The following is a 23,098-nucleotide window of genomic DNA, read 5'->3' on the forward strand; positions in this document are numbered from 1 at the left end:
CTGAGAGAGGGAGGGGAGGGGAAGTGTTACTGGAGACAGAGACACTGAAGGTACGATCAGAGAGGTAGGAAGTGAGCCATAAGAGAGCAGTATCACGGAGGCCAAGATCATAAAGCTTTTGAAGGAGAAGAGGGTGGTCCACAGTGTCAAAAGCAGCAGAAAGGTCCAGTACGATTAGCATGGAGTAGTGGCCCTTGGATTTAGCAGTGAGTAAGTCATTAGTAACTTTAGTAAGGGCGGTCTCAGTAGAGTGTCGAGGGCGAAAACCAGATTGAACAGGGTCAAGCAGGAAGTTGGAGTCTAGAAACTTAGTTAGTTGTGTATAAACAATTCTTTCAAGAAGCTTGGAGGTGAAAGGAAGCAGAGAGATGGGACGGTAGTTGGAGAGACCAGTCGGGTCGAGGGAGGACTTTTTCAAGATAGGAGTAATGGTAGTATGCTTGAAGGACGATGGGACAGATCCAGTAGTCAGGGAAAGGTTGAAGATATGAGTTAGAGTTAGAGAGGGACAAGGGTAGATGAAAGAGAAGGGATTTCTTCCTTAACCTTGAGATGGTGCTGCTGAAGGTGAATGGTGAGTCCAGAAGGTGTCAGGAACACCCCCAAATGTCATTCCTGAACCAAAAAAAGTCCTCAAATTTCATCCGAGACAAACGGCAAGGAAACTAAATTTGTTGCCTAAACATGAATGCAGCAAAAGCAAAAGGAAAATTACAACTGTATTGATTTTGCTTCCGTGCACAAGTCTAATACACATACACATGGCAGAAACCCAGAATTTTTCATTTGCAGACGTCACATTTTGTAGGGCAAACATCAATCTGTCAGGGGGGCAAATTTGTGAACCGTTAACTTTAAACATTTTGAGTGTAGTCTGTTGAAGGCCTTTTAAGTGTCCAATAAGTGTAGTACTATGGGCCCACAAGACTGATGTAAAAACTATAGCAGCTTGAAACATTTGTATTGTCTGATGGCTGTCTAATGATTATCCAAAATACATGGTAATTAGCTAACATAGAGGGTAGCGAAGGGCCAATATATCTATTTTTACAGACAATTTGATGTTTCTATCTAGGCAAATGGGATGAGAACTGGTACAAAAATTAGGGGGTCTCTCAGATTTTGTTAGTGTTTCAGTAGTGGTAGAAAGTGAAACACTTTGCCTTTCTGGAAAGACCCAGCTTTTTGCATACCTTAAAATAAAACTTGGACCGAAAGGAGGTTAAAAACTCAGCGCCTCGGACATTAACCTCTTGACGACAATTGATGTGCCAGGCACATCACAGAAAAACATTCCGTTAGTGACAATTAACGGATCTGGCACGTCATGTGTTTAAACGGTGTAGAAGGCGATGTCTAGGCATTCTTTAACACTGAAACCTGCAGCAAAGACCCTGTGTGATTGCCCCTAGGCGTCAATGTGCGCCTTATCAAATATGGTTGCTGGCCGCCTCTTTAGGAAGCAGTTAGGAAGTAATCAGCAATCGCCTCCTTAGCTTAAACATTATTGCTGAAATGCAGGGTGCGCTCTGGAGAGCAGTCACAAGCGCCATACCGAGAGACTTTGCCTTTCACAAGATGGTGGCAGCCAATTAAAAAATCAACAAATTCCCAAGATGGTCTCCCCAGACTGCAGGTTGAATACAGGTACTGCATTCAACCATGCACGTCAATTGAGCCCATTTTACTAATCAGAATGAGATTAGTAAAATAAACCAAAAACCATTTATATATAGTTAAAAAAAATAATCAAAATGTCACCATCAGGGGAACCATACAGTTCCCACAAAATGTAAAGTCCAAAAAGGTATATATATTTTTATTAGCAAGTTCCAAAATTAGTGATATAGCTTCCTTGCATGTAACTAGTTAAAATACCGGCATTTGAAATATCCCTAAGATGTCTTCAAATATGTATGGTTTGGGTAAATCTAATTGGCTGGGTTCAAACACATGGGCACCAAATGTTAAAAATGTTAAAATTCCAAAAAAATGTACACCTTCCAAATGCAGCCTTTTATCCCCCGAACTAACATACGCATGAGTGATATCACTGTACTCAAGGTGTTAGTGAACACATATTGGGGTGTTGTTGTGTCAATGACACATGCCAGGAGCTGTAAATAAATATCTTAAGTAGAATGTGTGTGAAATAAACACATAAAAAATACTACTGCAAACTTTGACAAACGTGGTAAAATATGTGCATGGAAAGAGTTGAAATACCATGCAGTGTCTAGTTTTCTTAAATATATGGGGTACATTTAAATGACCAGCTTCAAAGATGTCCCAAATAAAACATGGGGGCAGAATGAAAAAAATGTGCATTTCCCAAATGTGGCATTTTTGACCCCCCCCAGCAACTCGTGCACAGGTGGTATCACTATACTCATGAGATGTTGATCAACACATATTGGGATGATGTTTGATAAATACTGTCAGTGCCCTACCTCCCAGCACCTCACTGCTGCATGTCCGAGGCGAGGGCCCTGCTCTCCACTCCCTGCATCCTTGCAGGGAGCAGGGGACAGTGGCAGCGGGAAGACACGGTTGCCAACAGAAGGGGCGGTGCTTCCTCTTGTGATCCTGGTACCGCCTCCTATACTGGATTCTTTCAGGGAGTGCACAGGGGGCAGAGCTAGTGACAGCATACCTGGAAGCCCTATAAAAGCCCTGGAGACCCTGAGACCGGTGCTCGGATATTCAGGTACTCTGTGTGCTTGTTTGAGTCTCCCTCCTTTGCTGTGCTCTGCTGTATTACCTTTGTTACAGGCGCCTGCTTTATCCCCGGATTTCCCCTTTGTCTGACAGTTACCTGGACTGTTTCCGGTTAATGGTTTATTTGCCTGCTGCATGACTTTTGAAACAACCTGACAAACCTATGCATGGGTGGTATCACTGTACTCAGGAGATGTTGCTGAACACATGTTGTGTGTTGTTTGACATTGACATTAACCAAGAGCTGTAAATGCATACCTGAAGTACAATGTGTGGGGGGGAAATGGAAAAAAACCTCAAACATTGGGTATTTTTAAACACAGGACAAATATTAGAATCTATTTAGCAGGGTTTTTCATTAGCTTTTGTAGTTTTTTTTATACATTTTTCACAATATTTTTATAGTAAATTATATGATATGGTCAGCAAAAATGGTATCTAAAGAAAGTTGTTCTTGTTCTGAAAAAAACAACATATAACTTGTATGGGTAAGGTAAAAGATAGAAGAAAATTACAGATAAACATGGACATTGCAGAAATGATAATTTCATTGTACAAAAATAAAAAAACAGCACTGTCCTTAAGGGGTTAAGGGTTTCATTTTTTTATGACTCGCTTTACTTTATCCTCTGTAATGAGTTTGTGTTCTCATTAACCATTCATGGCTTTGCACACATTTTAGTAAATCTTTAATTGTTTTGCAAGTGTTAACATAAAAGGGCATGCAACCTGACTTAACTTGATTAAGTCAAATTAAACCTTTATTCAATTAACCCCTTAATGTTTTAGTGACTAGACCATATTTTTATTATTTTAAAAAAGTAAAAACATATGCAAATTCAAACCTGTATGCTTTATTATGCACACTTTTAGCTAGAGATGTTTCCTTTACATAATTTTCTATAGCTTTATAATACTACATACAGTAATTATTTTAAGTAAATATTAATTTTAGGGATACTTACGAGGAAGTAAACTTTGTTCCTTATAATGTATACTCTTATATGAAAAAATCTGCATCCTAAAATATCATAGCTGCCAGTTCTAGAAAATGCAAAACAAAGATAGATGCTTTTTAGACTTTTAATTTTGAATACAGCTATGAGGAGATACTAAAAGCAATAATACAGCACAATTAATATGACAAAAATCCAGAGTGAGATATAATTCAGATCAAGAAATCTGTCATTATTCTGTACAATGAACATGGTACCTGACACATTTTCTTAACTTTTAGCACAATGAAGACTGAGCAGACAAGTGTGGCTTAATAGGCATATTCCAGTACATTTAAATGGTAAGAAATAATTTCAGACTGTCATGCAAACCTGTCACCAGTGCATTGAATAGTTTCATACTTTATCATTTAATTCTCAGCCTTCCTCACCTTAAATATGTTACCTACTGTTGTGGATGGACCATTTATGTTAACAACTAGGTTGTTTTAGAGATGTATTGAGAATCAAGCACATGATCAAGCATATATTCATTAGTGGCTACGATGGTTAAAAGGAAAAAACGGTAGACATTATAATGCTGTAATCCCTCTTCAAGTTCAGTCTTCTATTGTGTTTGCATGGTAGGCTTTCTTTCTCGCAGTCACCTATCAACAGTACGGTGGGTGGGAAGAGCGCAAGCTTTGTCACTCATTGTACTTAAAATTAACTAGAATCAACAAGACATCTGTCTAGCTTTTTGGTAACCTCAACAAAATGAGTATGATTTACAGGGATTTGTAGAAAGGGAATGCAAAAAAGAGGCAAAAAACTGGTGCAACATTCCAGGGCTAACCCCAACAAGAAACCCCACATATACTGTTAATTCAGGAGTATTTATTTCATATTTTTTGCATAATAACCATTGTGTGCACCTCTGGAGTTGATTTTAATTATAAATGTGTATCATGTCAAAAGATTTCTAGTCTTAGACGTTTACCTTCATTTTCGCAGGTATTCTCCTATTCTCCGGCTCTCCGGGTCAAGACCCAAATCCTCCGGGTCGCGGGAGAGGGGTCTTGACACGCCCTGCTCCCCGCGCATTTTTCATTTAAATGGAGGTGTTTTCTGCTGACGTCTGCAGGAACGCCCCCAATGTCAGCTGGACCTTCCACTGACATCAGCGGGACCTCCCACCGACATCAGTGGGACCGCCACTGATGTCAGTGGACAGTCCTGGCCGGTAGCCAGTAGCCGAAGCCCAGAAGTTCCCAGGTATGCTGACTATATGTTTCTATCAGCATATCAAAAGAGCTTGTGTAGGGCTGATAGCTGCTCTGAGGTGACCTCCTACACAGAGCAGCATGGAAGATGAGCCTCAGTACTTTGCTTCCTTAAAGGCTCACTGACCTGAAATAACTTACAGGTTCAAAAGGGAGGAGAAGTAATCTACAGCCCTATAAATATCCCATAAACCCTCTGGTCAGTGCATGTTTCTTTCAGCTGTGGTATCTGCTTCGCAACATACTTTATTCCCTACTCATCCTGTTTGTGCTAGTCTCTGTTTGTGACATACCAGCTACAGATTACGGCTTGCTTACTAGACTATGCTACTTAGCTCTTTACTCCTGCTCTGTGGTAGAGGACTACATTGGGAGGCGGGTCCTGCGAGTCCCACGGGACATGCCAAAAAACTTGCCGGCGCGGGCGGTCTTGCTGGGGTTGCGGGCGGTCAGGCACTGTACCTGCGGGTCCCGGTAATCCCGTGCAGTCCCGCAAGGCTGCCTCGCAAGACTGCGCGGGAAATCAGCAGTTCAGGTAAGGAGGTGGGCTTGATTGGCCACAAATGTGGCGGGAGCGGGCGGGATTGGCCACAAATGTGGCAGGAGCGGGTAGGAGTGGAACACCCACATTGGGGGAGCGGGCGGGATTGGGCAAAAAATCAGCGGGAGCGGGATTGAAAAAGCAGTCCCGCGCAGGGCTCTACTCTGTGGCTCCACCAGGCAAACCCTATTCAGGATGTTTCAGGAAAGCTACAAGAGGGGAAGTAGAGAGATGAATAAGAGAACCTGTATGACTTGCAGGATTTAGACAAAAGTCCAACTTGCATTAGTACTATAAAAAAAAGAAGGTTGCAAGTGTTTTGAAAAAAAACATGCACCTTGTAAATTCAATAATCTGCAAGTTGCAGACTTTACAGTTAAAAAAAAGTCTGAATAAAGATCAAAGAAAAAAATGGGTATCCATCCAAAGTGCCATTTGTAAGCAAAAAAGGTTGCTTACTTTTTTAAGGACCTATATCTTAATATCGTATTTGCTCAATTATAAGACAAGGTTTTTTCAGAGCAAATGCTTGTTTTGATTTTCTTGTGTTTGTTTTTTGATAATCTATATTTAGTGACCTTTTGGTTTAAAATAATTTGGATTTTTTCATTCTGGACGCAAAATCCTGAATGGTTTCAATGGGAAAGGTGTCTGCTTCCTCCTGGACTCAACATTCACTAATAGCATTTTAGGGAGAAATCCAGACTACATTTTACATTGCAACCACCAGAAACAGCAACGCTACACCAGTTGATAGACACATCTATATTTCATGAAGTTTCTCTAGTTTCTTTGGTCTAATGATTTACAGACATTACTCTTGATACTGCTTGTTGCAGTTTGGGGGGGAAGTGGATGCTCATGTGGGAGACACAAATATAACTAATTAACAATATTCCAGAATCTTAAAAACTAAGTGTGCAATTTCTGAAATGTGATGAAAATGAATTCACCAATTCAAAGGATGTAAAGATTTTGTTGAGAAGGCAACTATTACCTAAATATAGCATTCTCTCATTGATATGTATTCATATAAAAGTGTTCTTAACATTCATGCAAACTTGTCTTGGCTTTACAGTTGCTATGGTTACAGATTACATGCTGCAATGAAGCAATATTTTCTTAAGCAGTATAGTTTGTTGCTAAGTTACTGAATATTAGAGGTAACCAAATCTGTCCCCAAGGGTTTCAGACCTTCCAGGGTTTTTCTTCTGTTTAAATGCATCTATGTTGTTATTTTAAAGCAGTGCCCCTCCCCCCGCTTTGCAAATTGTTTCTCTAGGGTCAGCCATCAACCAGCAGTTGACCAGCAATGCTCTCTGCCAGGAGGCAGACAGCAGCCGTTGATGCCGTTGATAAGTGGTGTTTCTGAGTGAAATACCAATAATTTTAGTGACTGAAGCACATCAGCGAAACAATATTAGTGCCAGTGGAAAAAACCCTGAGCATTAGTGATAAGTTTGGAAAATACATAATTAGTTTTTAGTTGCTTTTACTTAATTTTAATAAATAAACTACTTAAATGGGCACACAGAATTATCTGGGGTTTTTTTTAGCATTAAACATCAATCTTATGTCTTTTGTCAAGCTAATGTGAACTAACAAATATAGAATTAGGTTAAAAGAATAGGAAAATGACAGTTTTACATTTTACCAACGACAAGATAATTTGCATATTTTGTAAAGCAGATTTGTGTGTATCCGAGATTCTACATAACGAATTTACTCTCTCAGTTTATCTGGAGCATTAAATCTATACTTTCCGAATAATACCTTTTTGAATACTATACTAACCGCAATTAAACTAAATTTTTGGTCACTCTCTATATATCCTCAGATTCAAGCTCTAAGTCCTCTTAAGTATTAAGAAATAAAGCAAGCATTTTGTTAACAGTCTGGTTGGAAACAGTCTAAGAAAATAAACATGGTAAAGCCTGCAAGTTGGTGACACCATATAAAGGCCAAGGAAGCATCTATGGAATAAGTTATTATTAGCCTTATCCTGATCCTCCAATCAAGGGAGATGATGTCACCGGAAGTGCTGTCATTTTGGTGGGCGTTTGCTCCATATTATTTCCACAGAAATGGGGACAAACATGGAAGAGAGAGGATGAAGAACAAGAAGATGTGGAGGAGGTGGTAGACAGAGAAGGTAGGGAAACACTTAAAGAATGTGTGAGAGAGAGTGAAAGAGAATGAGATTGTGAGAGTGAATATGAACATGGGCAGGGAATTTAATTTGTTGCCTGAAAATCAATGGGCAAAAAAACAAACAGAAGTATTTGTCCAAAACGTTTTTGGTCTATCTGGACTGTCTGCAACAGCTATAGGCTTTTTTCTTTTCTAGCAGTGGGCAGGTGAACCTGCAAACAGCAGTATGCTGATGGCAGATGGGGAACTGGCAAATGACAGCAGGCTGAGGAACTGATTGCGGAGACCAAGATCATACACAGGTAAAACAATGCAAGGTACCACAGAATGAACCAAAGAATAATCACAGTCCAAGCCAAAGGTCAAAACCAGGAAAGACACAAGTCAGGCAAACTCACAGCAGGGCCAGGAAACTCAATGCTCTAGCAAGGGAGCCTGAGAGCTGAATGGACCCTCTGAAAAATATTTGCTTCAATAAAATTGAAAAAAGAAAAACATTGGTTCATGAGAAGGAGGATCTGGATAGACCCTCTGAAAACTCTTTTACATTTAATTTTGCTCCTGGAAGTTCTGACATATTTGGCATATTTACCTTTGGAGTTGCCCTAGGCTTCACCCTGGGCAGCGCCCCTTGCCACTCCCTCTAAGGCCATTGTCCTTACTGGAAAGTGTTAGGATATAACATTATATCCCCACAGTCTGTGACTTAAAGGTGCAACATACCTTTTAAAACATTTTATGGAGGCTGTGTTGGCGTAGTGCAGACTCCATGGTGTAAGTGGGCCATTTGGAAGATCAGAATTCTGATTGAACTGGCTCTTTGAGCAGAGACACGTCAGAGAGCCTAATCAAGCAAGAGGGCGATCTGCCCCCAGTTTCGTGGAGGAGGCCTGCACCCCCTCACTCACCCGCAACCCTAGACATAGAAAGTCCAGGCCAGACTACATCCCTGAGCTTAACTGGTGCTTGTGGTGAGCACCATTACCCAAGATCAATCAGCACTGCTGGCTCCTGCTGACAGGTGATAGCCTGATCTCCCATATACTGATGCGGAAACATCCCTGACTTTGCAAATACAGAGTCAATTATGTGCTAATGGTCATCTAGATGATTTTCTAAACAATGTAATAATAGGTTCTAATGTCATTAAGGGGATAACCATAGACTTTACAGCTATACATAGCAGCAGATTATGTATTCGGCATACTAGGCACCTAGCGGTCCTCAGCTCTGGAGATCATCAATATTATAATGGATAATCTGGGTCAAAAATACAGAATGGATAAAAGATTAGTATTATTATTATTATTTGAAAATAATAAAATATCCCAGTTCCCCCTCCTTGTTCTATTGTAAACAGCTATGATTCTATGAGAAGAAAATATATTTTTGGCCAGTGATACTTGGTACCCAAGTCTGTATAGAAGCCTACCTACCAATGACCTATTTGGAGGGGGGAACAATTCCAGATTTTCCTAGCCTAGGTGTTAAAAAATATAGATTTTATTAAAGACAGGAGGCGACTATTATGCGTTATACTTTCTTTACTACTCACAGCAGCAAAAGGGTTAACAAACAGGTTTGGTAGAGAAAAAGAAAAGTGACAACCAAACGTGATAGGTACAATAACTGTCAATCAATAACAGGACAGGTATAAGACAGGTGCAATCAGTTAGTCCCTCCTCTTTCGTGCTTCGACGGTGTATATAAACTTGGAACGATGAATAATCAAATAGCTCAGGAACGTAGATAAGCTGGAGCAGGAAGGATTCATGTAGATGAACCAGGAAACATTGATGAAATTGAAGTATGCATTAGGTTGCAAAATAGAAAACAAAGGGTGGGTTAAGGGAGGGATAATAGACGCCTCCTGTCTTTAATGAAAAATATATTTTCCACCGCGTAAGCTAGGAAATTTCTGGAATTTTATCTCAAACAGGAAGCTCCTATTATGCTATTTTAAGGCATAAATAGAAATTATAAAACAGTCTTAGAAACATGAGATTATATTTTGTTAGCTTATGTTTCTTGATGCATTATAACTAGTCCCTGATGAAGTCAGCATATGACGAAACGCGCTGGACTTAGTTTCTTAAAGCATTAAGTATTTTTAATGGGCTATTGTAAATAAAGAGCCTTTGGAAGATACCCTGCCTGCCATTCGTTTGTATCCAGTAGATGACCGTTTTTTTAAAGCTTTGAGGTGGTTTTAAAAGCAAACCTCCAGGATTCCTAAAATACAGGCTATGTTAAAGGCGCAGTACCTACTACAATCTTGTGAGTGTGGCACAACTAGTGGGGGCTGATTTAAGCCTTTTAAACGTTATTGCACCATTTGTGGTTTTTATTCTTTTTACAGAGTACTTTTAAAGCTGTATCCCCAGAATTTGTTCTGTTTTTTCCATATTAGAAACATGAGAAGTGGGTCTAAAGTAAAAGGATTTAAATGTGGACTCCGATGACCAGTCGGCAGCCTAAAGTATGTCTAGCTGGGAGCCTCCTGCCTGGTAAGCTTTAGTGGACATCGATCCTCTAGAGGAGCCAAATTTAGAAGTGTCAATGCCTGCAAAGGACATGACATATCTCACCCATTGAGATAAAGTAGCTGAAGAGACAGGCAAATGGGGTTTACAATATGAAATTAGTAATAGGGTCGAGGAAGGTGATCTAAAAGAGAGAGTCTTTTGTTCATAAGTTTGTAAACAACGAACTACACATAATTTTGGGTGATCTGGAAAATTGGGATAAAAAACAGTTCTTAAGTTAGTTTTGGTACGTTTAACAATTTGAAATGAGACACCATCGGGAGAAAAGGATCTAAACCTAGATTGTAAGTTCCTGAAGGAACAGGGCGCTTCATTCCTCTTGTATCTGTATGTCAATTGCTGTATTGTACATGTCGTTATCTCTATTATTTTTTTCTTTCTACAGCGCTGCGGAATCTGTCGGTGCTTTATAAATAAAGTATAATAATAATAAACGTTATATCTAGGGATTTAACATCTGATACTCTTTTAAAATCTAGTAGGCAAAGTAACATAGTTAATTTACAGGATAACATTTTTAAAGATATGCCATTGTTTTCATGCCAATTGGAAAATAATTGAAAAATCTGAGTAACATCCCATGTGTCGGTGTATTTGGGAAGGGGAGGTTTGTTAAGTCTGATACAAACTAGTGGATGTTTGCCTACATGAATATGATCGATGGGTGCATGGCCTGTGGATATGGCAGGTATAAATTAATGGTGCATAGGTTTTATCTGAATTGAAAAGTGAGGGAAGGAAATTTAGAATATGGGAGAGAGGCGTTTGAACAGGATCCATATCCCGTCCCAAGCACCAATGAATCCAAACTTTCCAAGCTGATCTGTAATTAGACCTAGTACCTGGAGCCCATGCTTCGGATAATAGTCTTTGAGTTGAGATTGAAAGATCCAAATTGGATTCAAATGTCCCGAAATCAACCAAGCGACTAGAGTGAGCTGGTTTGATACTATCAGTGCGTGAGGGTTTCCTAACGGGTCTGATAGGATTAATGGGAAATCTATAATCATGCTCAATAGTAGAGGGAACCATGGTTTGGCTGTCCACCATGGATTTATCAGAACTAAGGGAGATTTCCCCCACAAATGGGGTAAAGGCTGGTTCCCAGAGGCCATGCCTCGAGGAAGGCATCTGTCACTTGAGCTTCCAGGTCTGGACGCCAGCTGAAGAAGTCTCAGTTGGCGGTTGAGTCTGGATGCGAGGAGGTCCATCTGAAGTGGACCCCATAGAGTCAAAAGTTCTTGAAAGACGAGGTGATGGAGTTGCCAGTCACTGTAATCCACCAGAAAGCGGGAATTGCATCGATCTCATACCTCCTAATTTGATGATGGAAGGCCTACTATGCGTGCTAGGGACCTGATGGAAATTAGTTGTTTGTTCAGAACGGAGTTGATTTCTTTGCGGATAGTCTTAAACTTATTTGAAGGAAGACTTAGGGTGGCTTCCTTGGAGTTAATAATGAAACCCAAGAATTCTATGCTTTGGGAAGGGAGAAGAATCGATTTTTGAAAATTGATGATGAAGCCCAGATCCGTAAGGAGTGATAGGGTCCAGTCCATGTGAATGTGTATGGAGTCTAGATTTTGTGACATGACTAAAATGTCATCGAAGTAGATGAGTCTCACACCTTGACTCCTGAGGAGGGCTACTACCGGTTTCAAAAGTTTTGTGAAACACCATGGTGCTGAGGAAAGGCCAAATGGGATGAATTGCCATTTTTGACCCTTCCATAAAAATTGTAGAAATTTCTGATGATCCGGATGAATATGAACTGTCAGGTATGCGTCCTTTAAATCTATTTTGATCATCCAGTCGTTCATGAGCAATAGGTCTAGAAGGAAATGAATCCCTTCCATTTTGAAATGTTCGTAATGAACGTAATTGTTCAGTTGTCTTAAATTTATGACTGGGCGATGACCTCCATCCAGGTCCCCTGCAGCTGCGGGGGATCTGGATCTTAGTCGTCTCATAGTCAGACCTATTTGAGGTCTGATTATAAGACGACCTCGATTATAAGACGAGGGGTATTTTTCCGAGAATTTGCTCTGAAAAAAACCTTGTCTTATAATCGAGGAAATACGGTATGTCTGATTAGTAAAGTAAGGTTGTATAATATAATTCTAATGTTTTTGGGGTAACCTAAGACGTCCGGATATAAAGTCTTGGTGGTGGCAGCAAATTGTATACTAGGGGTATAGTGTAGGAGGGATTGCTGGGGTTAATTTAGTGGTTGCTGGGACTAGCAACAGGTAACCAGGGATCTGGTGTCATTAACCCTTTTACTTCTTCACTCTCCCCACTGTCTCAGCTGGGCCAATAGCACGTGTTCGTGAAATAGGGCATGTATTTCAAAAATGAAAAATGTTTTATTGATGACAGAGAAAACAAATGTATGCCAGAAGGCAAATAGTGAATGTGTAATACCCACAATAAATGATAAATTAAATATATGTCAATTAGTGACAAAATATCACTTGTATCAGGAGCAAAGTGATAAAGTACTTAACTGTCCAAAGGAGCAGCAAAGAAAGAGAAGGGACTAACTGATTGCACCTGTCTTATACCTTTTATGTTATTGGTTGAAAGTTATTGTACCTATCACGTATGGTTGTCACTTTTCTTTTTCTCTACCAATCCTGTTTGTTAACCCTTTTGCTGCTGTGAGTAGTAAAGGAAGTATAAAGCATTATAGGAGCCTCCTGTCTGAGATAAAATCTCCATTGTTCCATAAGTAATTTCAGGAGGCAGCCATCTGGTAGATGAACAGGCATTGTTCTACATGAAACACTTCCTGCATTGCAGTGAGGATTGAACAATTAAGTAAATGTTTAAGAAAAGGAAAAGGGAACTCACCCTCTATGCAGTTGCACTCTGCTTCCTTGGCATATTCTGTATATATATATATATATATATATATATATATATATATATATATATATATATACAGGCTGTACAAGCTAAACATTACATATATTATAACACAGATCTTGGCTATCTCTCTTAATTTGTTGTTATAACCTTGTTTTTTTTTCTTTGGTTGATTTGAAATTAGCATTTTACAAAGATTTTCTGTCTTTATTGCTTATTGTTCAAAAGTTCTTCCATGATATTTTCAGGGCTATCAATTTCTTATTATTAAACATGCCTCACAGTTGACTTTAGGTAACACATATTTTCTACTATGTTCTCCTATTTGGATATGATAGCATCCAAGTATTTCCGGTAACAATACAATTAGTACTGTAAGGCATAAAAGATAACTTCTAGACTCCTGACCTCTTTTCATGTAATTTACCCGAGTGAAGATCATCAGAAAAGTAATTTCTTTAAAAGAATCACAAGCTAAATTGCTGGGTGGCAAAGATTTTCTTTCATATCATAATTACACGCACTCATTGAAGTATGTAATTAGCAAGTCAGGAGAAGGACATTTCCTGAACAATCAGAAACAGTAGGATTCTCAACTATTCCTTTAATTGTGCATGACATTTTGCTCTACATAGTCTTTTCGTCTTTAAATATCTAAAATATAAAATTAAATAAGAGCTGAAAGGAGAAAAGGCACAAGAGTGTCTTTGTTTCTATCTTAGAGGAAAAGTTTGATATATTTAATTTTGCTAGTAGTGTCGAAGTTAGCAACATAACTGGGCTAATTTAAAATTTGAGAGTAGGGTTTCTCTTGTAATACCTATTGCCCCATTGAAAGTTCATTTATTTTAGCCACACAATGAAACTACTTGACTTTTTTTACATATGGCTAGTAGCTAGTAGACACATGTTGTGAACCAGATACAGTATAATTCATGGCATATCTCTTTACAAAGTGTGCTCAGCAAGTCAATAAGCTATGTATGTAATAGCATAATAGTAATTTAAGTTGAAAAAATACACAAGTCTATCAAGTTTATCCTTGCTGTTGATCCAGAAGAAGGCAAAAACAGCATTGAAGCTGTCAAATCCAGGGAATACACACTAATAATGATATAAAACTATTTACAAAATACCTGTCTCAAGTATTAATACTGGGGATTCTTTTATATGGCAATATATTGCTGATCCCACCATTATGTCAAAGTACCCCAACTTTGGCAAATTCTATCCAATCATAATATGGCTTTCTTGCTTACCAATATTATGATAAAATTGTAACGCCTCAATTTTTTGCAACTTACATGTATGTACCAGATATTACATATTACTTTTTGTTTTAACAAATACTGTATGTCAAAATAGGACAATGCATTATCCTGGAAAAGTTGTTCTATATATTATTTTAATTCACTAAAGAATTACTTTTTTTTTACTTAGTAACATTTTTAATTAGTGGAGCTGCTTACAAAGTAATTGTTAAATGTCGAAATGCAGATATAATTAATCTTGTCAGCCATAATGCTAAGTAATGTGGAATACTTTGGTTCCAAGTCATTACCTTCCATTCATATGCTGCTTGTGCCTTACTCATTAGATGTACAGAAGCACCTAAAAAAGTGAACATTTCATATTTAATTCTAATTAATTAACCTGAGCTAGCGATTGAGGCAGCACAAAAGTGAATGGCTCTATTCTGGTTTTGCAAGTTTCACAGCCCCAGGCTATCATCTCCTTAAAGATATTCAGCTATACTTCATAATACATTCTATTACAAATACCCTATTGAACTTGAAAATGGAAAAAACTCAAACCACATTATTATTTTGGGCAAGGGGTTAAAACCCATAGGAAAGATGCTCATGTTTGTAAAACAAAAATATTCTCCCACAGGGAGACCCCCATTTAAATATTCTTTTGTCATTTGTGCATAATACAGTGAGGGTGCACGCCTTGTTGTCTGTTTCAGTGTGCAGGTATAAGACTGGACTCCTCAATTCAATGAGGGTGAACATATCTTCTCCAGAAATATTAAATGTGCATTCAAACACATTTTAAAAATTAAACTAGCCATTTATGACATACCTCACCCTTTTCTTACAGCAAGGAATTGTAGATAGAATAAACCATGTAATAGATATTCAGGATCTCCAACTATATATATTAGAAATGTTAGCAAAGGTTTTTATTTTAATTCCGAGCTGTCCAGATTCATACAACCTCATGGTGGTTTAATCTTGTACCAAAAACTTTCTGTGGCCCTACAATGAAGTCATACGGTCATCAGAATACTTGCACATTTAGTATCGGATATGACTGTAGGTGAAAGTTTGGGATCCAGTGATCACCAGTCGGCATGGTTTTATAAACCAGAAAAACGAAGCCTTTAACACCCAAAACACGTGTGGAAATCAATGTGTGAAGAAAAAAATCGTAAAGAATACTTCCCCAATGTATAACTGCCGCAGCCCAACAACAACGCTCCTCTCAGCGTTCAGATACGAAAACCAATAGAAATCGGGGCGCATATGTACATGGGAAGAGAAAATATATATAATAGTGTAGTATGATCAACAAAATGGAAATATGTAGATGTGTAAAATGCACTCACAAACGGTGCCAGCACAAGAAGCTCTTCTGAAAAAAACTGTTCTTTATTCTTTAAAAGCTCTATAAGTATAAAGCAGAGACAACAACCATATGGTGCAGTATTTTCCTAGGTGATGTATGCGCAAGTCAGAAAACACTTACAGAATGGTTGAGTTCAAACGGGTCAAATATATAAGTATGTTACACCACGTTTACGGATTACCACTGCGGATTACACCGATTTTCAACTTTATTTCTCCTGAGGAAGCCGTGAGAACGGCGAAACGCGTTGAGATATAGAAGATTTGATCTGCATGTTCCTGATCCACTTCGTTGGACTCTTCATTTTAAATATTTGACCCGTTTGAACTCAACCATTCTGTAAGTGTTTTCTGACTTGCGCATACATCACCTAGGAAAATACTGCACCATATGGTTGTTGTCTCTGCTTTATACTTATAGAGCTTTTAACCCCTTAATGACAAAGCCCGTACATGTACGGGCTCAAGATGCATTGTTTTCAATGGGTTTAGGGACCGCCCATTGTCCTTAAGGGGTTAAAGAATAAAGAACAGTTTTTTCAGAAGAGCTTCTTGTGCTGGCACCGTTTGTGAGTGCATTTTACACATCTACATATTTCCATTTTGTTGATCATACTACACTATTATATATATTTTCTCTTCCCATGTACATATGCGCCCCGATTTCTATTGGCATGGTTTTATATACTAACAGTGTCACACAAAAACAAAAGTTTTAGATTCTAGAAAAACTGACTTTTCTAAAATGAGAATATGTGTAAAGAAGTCATTATCAGACTGGGGCCATTTAAATAGAGTCCAGGAGAAATTGAGTTATTTAAAAGTAAAATTATTGAAGTCAAAATATAAGTGGCCAAAATAGTAAAAACCAAAAAGAATTTAGTTAGTACAAAACAACCCTAAGTGAAAAAGATAGACAGATCTCTAAGAGGCACACAGAAGAGAAAATTAGACCAGTTGTCATGCACAGCGTAGAAGTAGACAATGTTATCAGGCAGAACGGTAAGATATAGGCTCAAGGCCACAGTAGCAAAGGTTAGGGTGTCAGAGAGTAGGGAAGTTGTGGAACGAGCCGAGGTCAGGGTACCAGAAATCCGAAACAACAAATAAACAAGCCGGGTTCAGCAACAGAAAATCAAACAGGACACATGCTAAGGTATAGGCACTATAGGACATAGGCACGACAATCAGAAGTCCAGGGGTTTCTGAGGGCTTAAACAGAGAGAGGAAGGTATTGGCGTCTAATTTGAATTTGGCGCCAGATTTCAAACTGTCCGTTACGTCACTTCTGTTCCCTCCGTCCTGTGGCCATCTTGACTGTGGCGAGCATGTAATTTCTGCCGGTGCCATTAGGTGTGCGAAGACAACGAAGAGGAAGACACCGGGGTTTGTTTTTTTTTAACTTTATTTAACATGGAGGATGTTAAATAAAGTAAAAACAAAACAACAAAAAAACCCCCGATGTTTTAATTTAAACCCTGTGCGGCCGCACACCCCTAAGGCCGGCCCTGGTGGGGGCTGCCCGGCCTCCTAGAGTGGCGGACCCGGTCGCAGTTGCTGCTTACTCTGGCAACAAGGTAAGTAGGGTGAGGGAAGGGGGTGCAGTGAGAAAGGGCAGAGGGGAGAGAGGGGTTAGTCACAAAGGTTGAGAGGGGGTACAAAGTGATAAGGGGGAACATAGTAAGATGGGGAGAGGGGGTAGTGTGAATGCGTACGAGAATGAATGAATAAATGTGTGGATGAATTGTGTGAATGTGTATGAGAATTAATGAATTCATGTTTTGCTGAATTGCTTGAATGATTTGTGAGACTGCATTAATGAATATGTGTTAATGATTTGTGTGAATGAGTAAGTGAGTGTTTGTGTCTATCGTGAATGTTTAAGTGATTTGGGAAATGCAAAGATGGTACATGAAGGGTGGGCTTTAACAATAAATAAATAAATAAATAAATAAATAAAAATGGTCTGCTCAGTCTTAAATGCCCGGGCCTATTTTTTGTCCCAGTCCGGGCCTGACTGCCGCTATGACCTTGGCAGCAGTCACAATGGTCTCGGGTTCGTGACTCTCCTCTTCCAGAATTGTCTGCATGCGAGAGAGTGCAACAGCCTTCATGTTCTTGTCCTTGGCCGGTAAGTCAAGACAAACGGAAACCTGGAAAGAAATACGGCCCCTTTGGCCTGGCGAGGATTGAAGCATTTGGCAGATTCAATATGATGGAGATTCTTGTGATCTGTCAGAATCAACGTGGGAGCTGGAAAGCCCTCAAAAAGATACCATTCCTCTGGGGCAAGGACAACAGCAAGAAGCTCCTTGTTCCTGATGTCTTAGTTTTTTCTCGCAGGGGTGAATCTCCTTGAAAAATAACCATAAGGATGCAATGGGCCACTGTACAAGGCTCTTTGAGAGAGAGCTGCTCCAACCCCGGACTCTGATGTGTCTACCTCTACGACAAATGGCAATTGTGGATCCGGGTGTCTCAATACCAATTTTGGGGGCTGTAACGGGTTCACCAAGAGAGCTGTAGTAACTCCCAGAGATCACCCACATGTATCCTCCTGTTGTCACTGGAATCACTTCCAGCACCAGTCAGCATGCGCACCTTGGAACCCTGCTATGTGTACCCAATAAGTAGACACAACTGAGTACAGCAGGAATGAACAGTTTATTGTTGTAAAACATAGACTGATATAGCCACAGAACTTCATTAACATAAATTAACATTGATAAACAGATAGACAACCCAACCTTTAATCCCCTTTCGCTACTGAATATCCCCAGCCATCCTGTTAATGGGATTAGTTTAACAATGGAGTTCCTGCCTGTTTGGCAGCCAGGCTGGAGCCATCTCTGAGTACCTTGGGCCCCTGTATGACAGGTCATTCTGTCACATATCTCCCCTTTTAAAAAGAAGACTGAACTGGGGCCAGACCCCAACCAGGTCTGCATCCAGTTCAGTCGGGGAGCACAGATCCGTCGCTCCTAGAGTTGTGGATGCAGGGGGATGGCAAAGGGCACCTGTCCCACTAACCAGTCCTGGGGTGCACGTAGAGACTGGGAAGTTCGGGTCCCAGACGAGGACAACAGTCCCACTCGCCAGGGCAGGGAGACAGGGTCCATAATCTGCGGGTAGCAGGCTTGCTTTCAGTCCTCTCCAGGGGCCCCAGTGATAGACAGTTCCATCACAAACTCCATCACATATCTCCTTTTTCTGGGGGAGACTGACGTCTGATTAGACCCCACACGGCTTTACTCCAAAGTCAGTCTGTATATCCGGACCACCACTGCCAGCCACAAATTGGTACTCCCCAAAACAATTTAACAAAGGACCAGTACTCACCCAGCCGCACTCTGCTTCTCCCAAATAGTGTAACTGCCGCTGGGGAGAAGGGCAAAATGTGCCTTCTCCCTGGAGTCCTCTCAGCCGCTGGGGAGAAAACAGAGAGGCTGGGGTCCCTTCCATATGGGGTTCTGGGCTGACTCCTCAGCACCTCTGGGGACTGCAGGTGGCGACCGTAGTCCAATCCACCTGCATGGTACAAATGTTTGTATGATCCTCGGCGAGGGGAGGAGAGCCACATGCATCCCCTCCTGTATACTCCATCTGCTGGGGAGAGATGTCGATCTGCCTCTCTCCCATTGCCAACATTTCTGCTGGGGATACAGGATCCATAGAAATCACTGCCTCTGGGCAACATTGGGGGGTAAAGCCAATGGAGCTGGGGTCACAGAGGGGAGCGGGCAGAGGCCAGCGCTTCAGCTGCATTTGTAAAATCCAGGGGCACCACCAACTCTGTGGCTACCTGACCGGACCCTCCTTGGTTATTGCGGTCAGGCTTGGGAACAAGTGGAAGGGGTGGGCAGAGGCCAGCAGGGCTCTGCCTCGAAGCCAGCAGTTCAGCTGGGGGATCTGGCTGGGACATGCAGGGGGGTCTTGGTCAGTTTCTGTGCCATATTGCGGGGAATAGGGCAAAGTGTCTGGGGTGAGGGAAGGGAGTGGGCAGAGGCCAGTTGCGCTCTGCTCGGATGTTTGTGCTTCTGGTGGGGGCATAATACTCACAGGATACACTGGGGCACACTGCTGAGCACGGTCAAATAGTTCTCGGTAGGCCTGCTCCAGGAACCATTCTTGGTAAACCAAATAATCGAAATCAGCCCAAAAGTCGGGCAGGTAACAGGGCACATCTGCGAGATTCCCTTCCCTGAACTCCCGGATCTCCTCGCACCGATATTTCGATGGGCTCCCAAATTCTCGGTCCTCTTGTAGGCTTTCCATTATCAATCCCGGGCCGCCAAAGTCATCGCCCTCTGGCATGTAGTCATCCTTCAGCTCTGGACACCACTGCACAGCCTGCCAATACAGGGCCCGGTATCCACAATCCACAGTCATTTCAAGTGGAAGCAACTTCTCCAACTCAGCCACCAAGTTCTCTTGAGGCTGCTCTCCCAGGTACTGCATTCGCCAATCTAGTTGTAGCACGTACCATTCCTTGGAGGATGGGAGGACTATTCCCCGAACACCCTGGTCCACTCTGAGAGCCTCCATCCAGGCATTTATGTAACTTGCGACTCTGCTGTGCACCAACACGTCCTGTAGTGCTGGAACCATCTTTGGCTTGCTGCTGGTATACCCGCTGGTACTCCGCTGGGACGTTTGCAAGGAGGATCCCGCCGCTGCCGCCAATGTAACGAGTTCACCAAGAGAACTGTAGTAACTCCCGGAGATCACCCACATGTATCCTCCTGTTGTCCCCGGAATCACTTCCAGCACCAGTCAGCATGCGCACCTTGGAACCCTGCTATGTGTACCCAATAAGTAGACACAACTACCTTGAACTGAGTACAGCAGGAATGAACAGTTTATTGTTGTAAAACATAGACTGATATAGCCACAGAACTTCATTAACATAAATTAACATTGATAAACAGGTAGACAACCCAACCTTTAATCCCCTTTAGCTACTGAATATCCCCCTGGTAGCCATCCTGTTAATGGGATTAGTTTAACAATGGAGTTCCTGCCTGTTTGGCAGCCAGGCTGGAGCCATCTCTGAGTACCTTGGGCCCCTGTATGACAGGTCATTCTGTCACAGGGGCAAAAAATGAAAATCAATTACTTGGGATATTTTATAAACCACCTTATATTAATACAGATGAGGAAGAACAGCAAAGTGGGAAAGCTGCACATTTGGGTAACACGTTAACTATTGGAGATGTTAAGCCAGACATAAAGTGGGACAGAGGGACTTCTGCAAGGGGATTCAGGTTTTTGAACCTATTAAATGACACCTTCATGGAACAACTGGTACAAGCACCAACTAGAAAGGATTCTTGTCTAGATCTTGTTATAACAAACAATGTTGATCTATTGTCAGACATTCAAGCAGGGGAGCACTTGGGTAATAGTGATCACAATATGGTGTCTTTTGAAATAAACTCAAAAATGAAATTGCACATGGGGAATACTAAAACAAATAATTTTTAAAAAGCCATTTTTAATAAGCTTTGCAACATATTGACTGACATAAACGTTTTAGTGGAAAAAAGACTGAGGAAAATTGGAATATCTTAAAACAAATATTTGAAAGGTACACTGCTCATTATTTCCATTGGGTAATACATATGAAATAAACAGATTGAAACCAGTGTGGCATAGTGGGGAAGAATTAAAAATAAGAAATGGGCTTTTAAAGCATTTAAATCAGACAAATCAGAGGCATCCTATATAAGATATAAGGGAGCCACTAATGCATGCAAAAAAAGTGATTAGATGGGCTGAACTAGAAAATGAGAAAGTGATAGTCAAACAGAGCAAAAGCAACTCCAAAAAATTATTTTAACTAAATTCTAAAAAATAAAAAATGAAAGTGTAGGTACACTGAAAACAGAGATAGGTATGATAGTTAAATAACTATTTTTCCTCATTATATAGTACGGAGGGACCTATGGCAATGGATATGCAAATGATTACTGCAAAAAACTTGCAGGCAAATTGTGATTGGATGACTGCAACTAAACAAAGTTCCAGGGCCTGACGGTATTCACCCAAGTGAATCTTCCAGGATTCTTTTCTTTGAGGATTGGAGGAAGGCAGATATGGTTCCTATATTCAAAAAGGATTTAAACTCTTTGCCTGGAAATTATATGCCTGTGAGTTTAACGTCTGTGACTGGTGAAGTATTTGAAGGGTTATTAAGGCATAATATTCAGGAATTCATTGGGAAGAACAGTGTTATTAGCAAAAATCAGCATGGTTTTATGAAACATAGGTCATGTCAAACTAACTTAATTGCATTCTACAAAAAAGTGTAGATGAAGGTATTGCAGTAGATGTAATCTACTTGAATTTTGCCAAGGCGTTTGACATGGTTTCACACAATAGGTTAGTCTTCAAACTGAAAGAAATTGGTCTGGATGAAATTCTTGTTCTTGGGTAGAACATTGGCTTAATGATACAGAGAGTTGTCATAAATGGTAATTTTTCAAGCTGGACAAAAGTTGTAAGTGGTGTCTCTCAGGGTTCTGTTCTGGGACCAATTTTATTCAACATATTTATAAATGATCTTGCAATAGGCGTTGGAAGTAATTTCCGTGTTTGCAGATGACACTAAACTCTGTAAAGTAATACAATGTGAGAAGGATATGCTGCAAAGGGATTTAGACAGAGTAAGGCAGGGGCGTCCAACATGCAGCCTGCGGGTAACCGCACCTCCACTGCTGACCGCAAGTGTAACTTACTGCCGCACCGGAGGAACACAGCATGCACACCTCCTCTACCCTGCATGTGAGGGAGAGAAGACGGAAGCGCACAGGACAGCCTGCACATCACTTGAGGAGCATCTGGGAAGTTTTTCGCCACATGATCCCTCCTCTTTCTTGTGTGTGACGTCATGCGCAAGGGTCAGAGTGAGGGAAGAAGTTCACCAGGACACCAGGTACGTGGAGGAGCAGGCCCACAGCTCATCAAACAAGTATTTTAAAAGCAGCATGCCCCATCAAGATAAATGAATGGTACCCACAGTGTGCCCCAGGCCAAAACCCACAGTGTGCCCCAGGCCACGGTGTGCCCCAGGCCACAGTGTGCCCCCAGTCCAATATCCACAGTGTGTCCCCAGACCAATACCCACAGTGTGCTCCCCAGATCAATACCCACTGTGTGCCCCCAGACCAATACCCACAGTGTGTCCCCAGTCAATACCCACAGTATGCCCCCCAGGCCAATACCCACAGTGTGCTCCCAGGCCAATACCCACAGTGTGTCCCCAGTCAATACCCACAGTGTGTCCCAGTCAAAACCCACAGTGTGCCACCAGTCAATACCCACAATGTGCCCCCCAGGCCAATACCCACAATGTGCCCCCCAGGCCAATACCCACAGCCTGAATCCAGCCTGTACCACAGAGTGCTCCAGCCTGACTGAATCCAGC

This window comes from Spea bombifrons, chromosome 5 (assembly GCF_027358695.1).
Source record: "Spea bombifrons isolate aSpeBom1 chromosome 5, aSpeBom1.2.pri, whole genome shotgun sequence".
NCBI lineage: Eukaryota > Metazoa > Chordata > Amphibia > Anura > Pelobatidae > Spea > Spea bombifrons.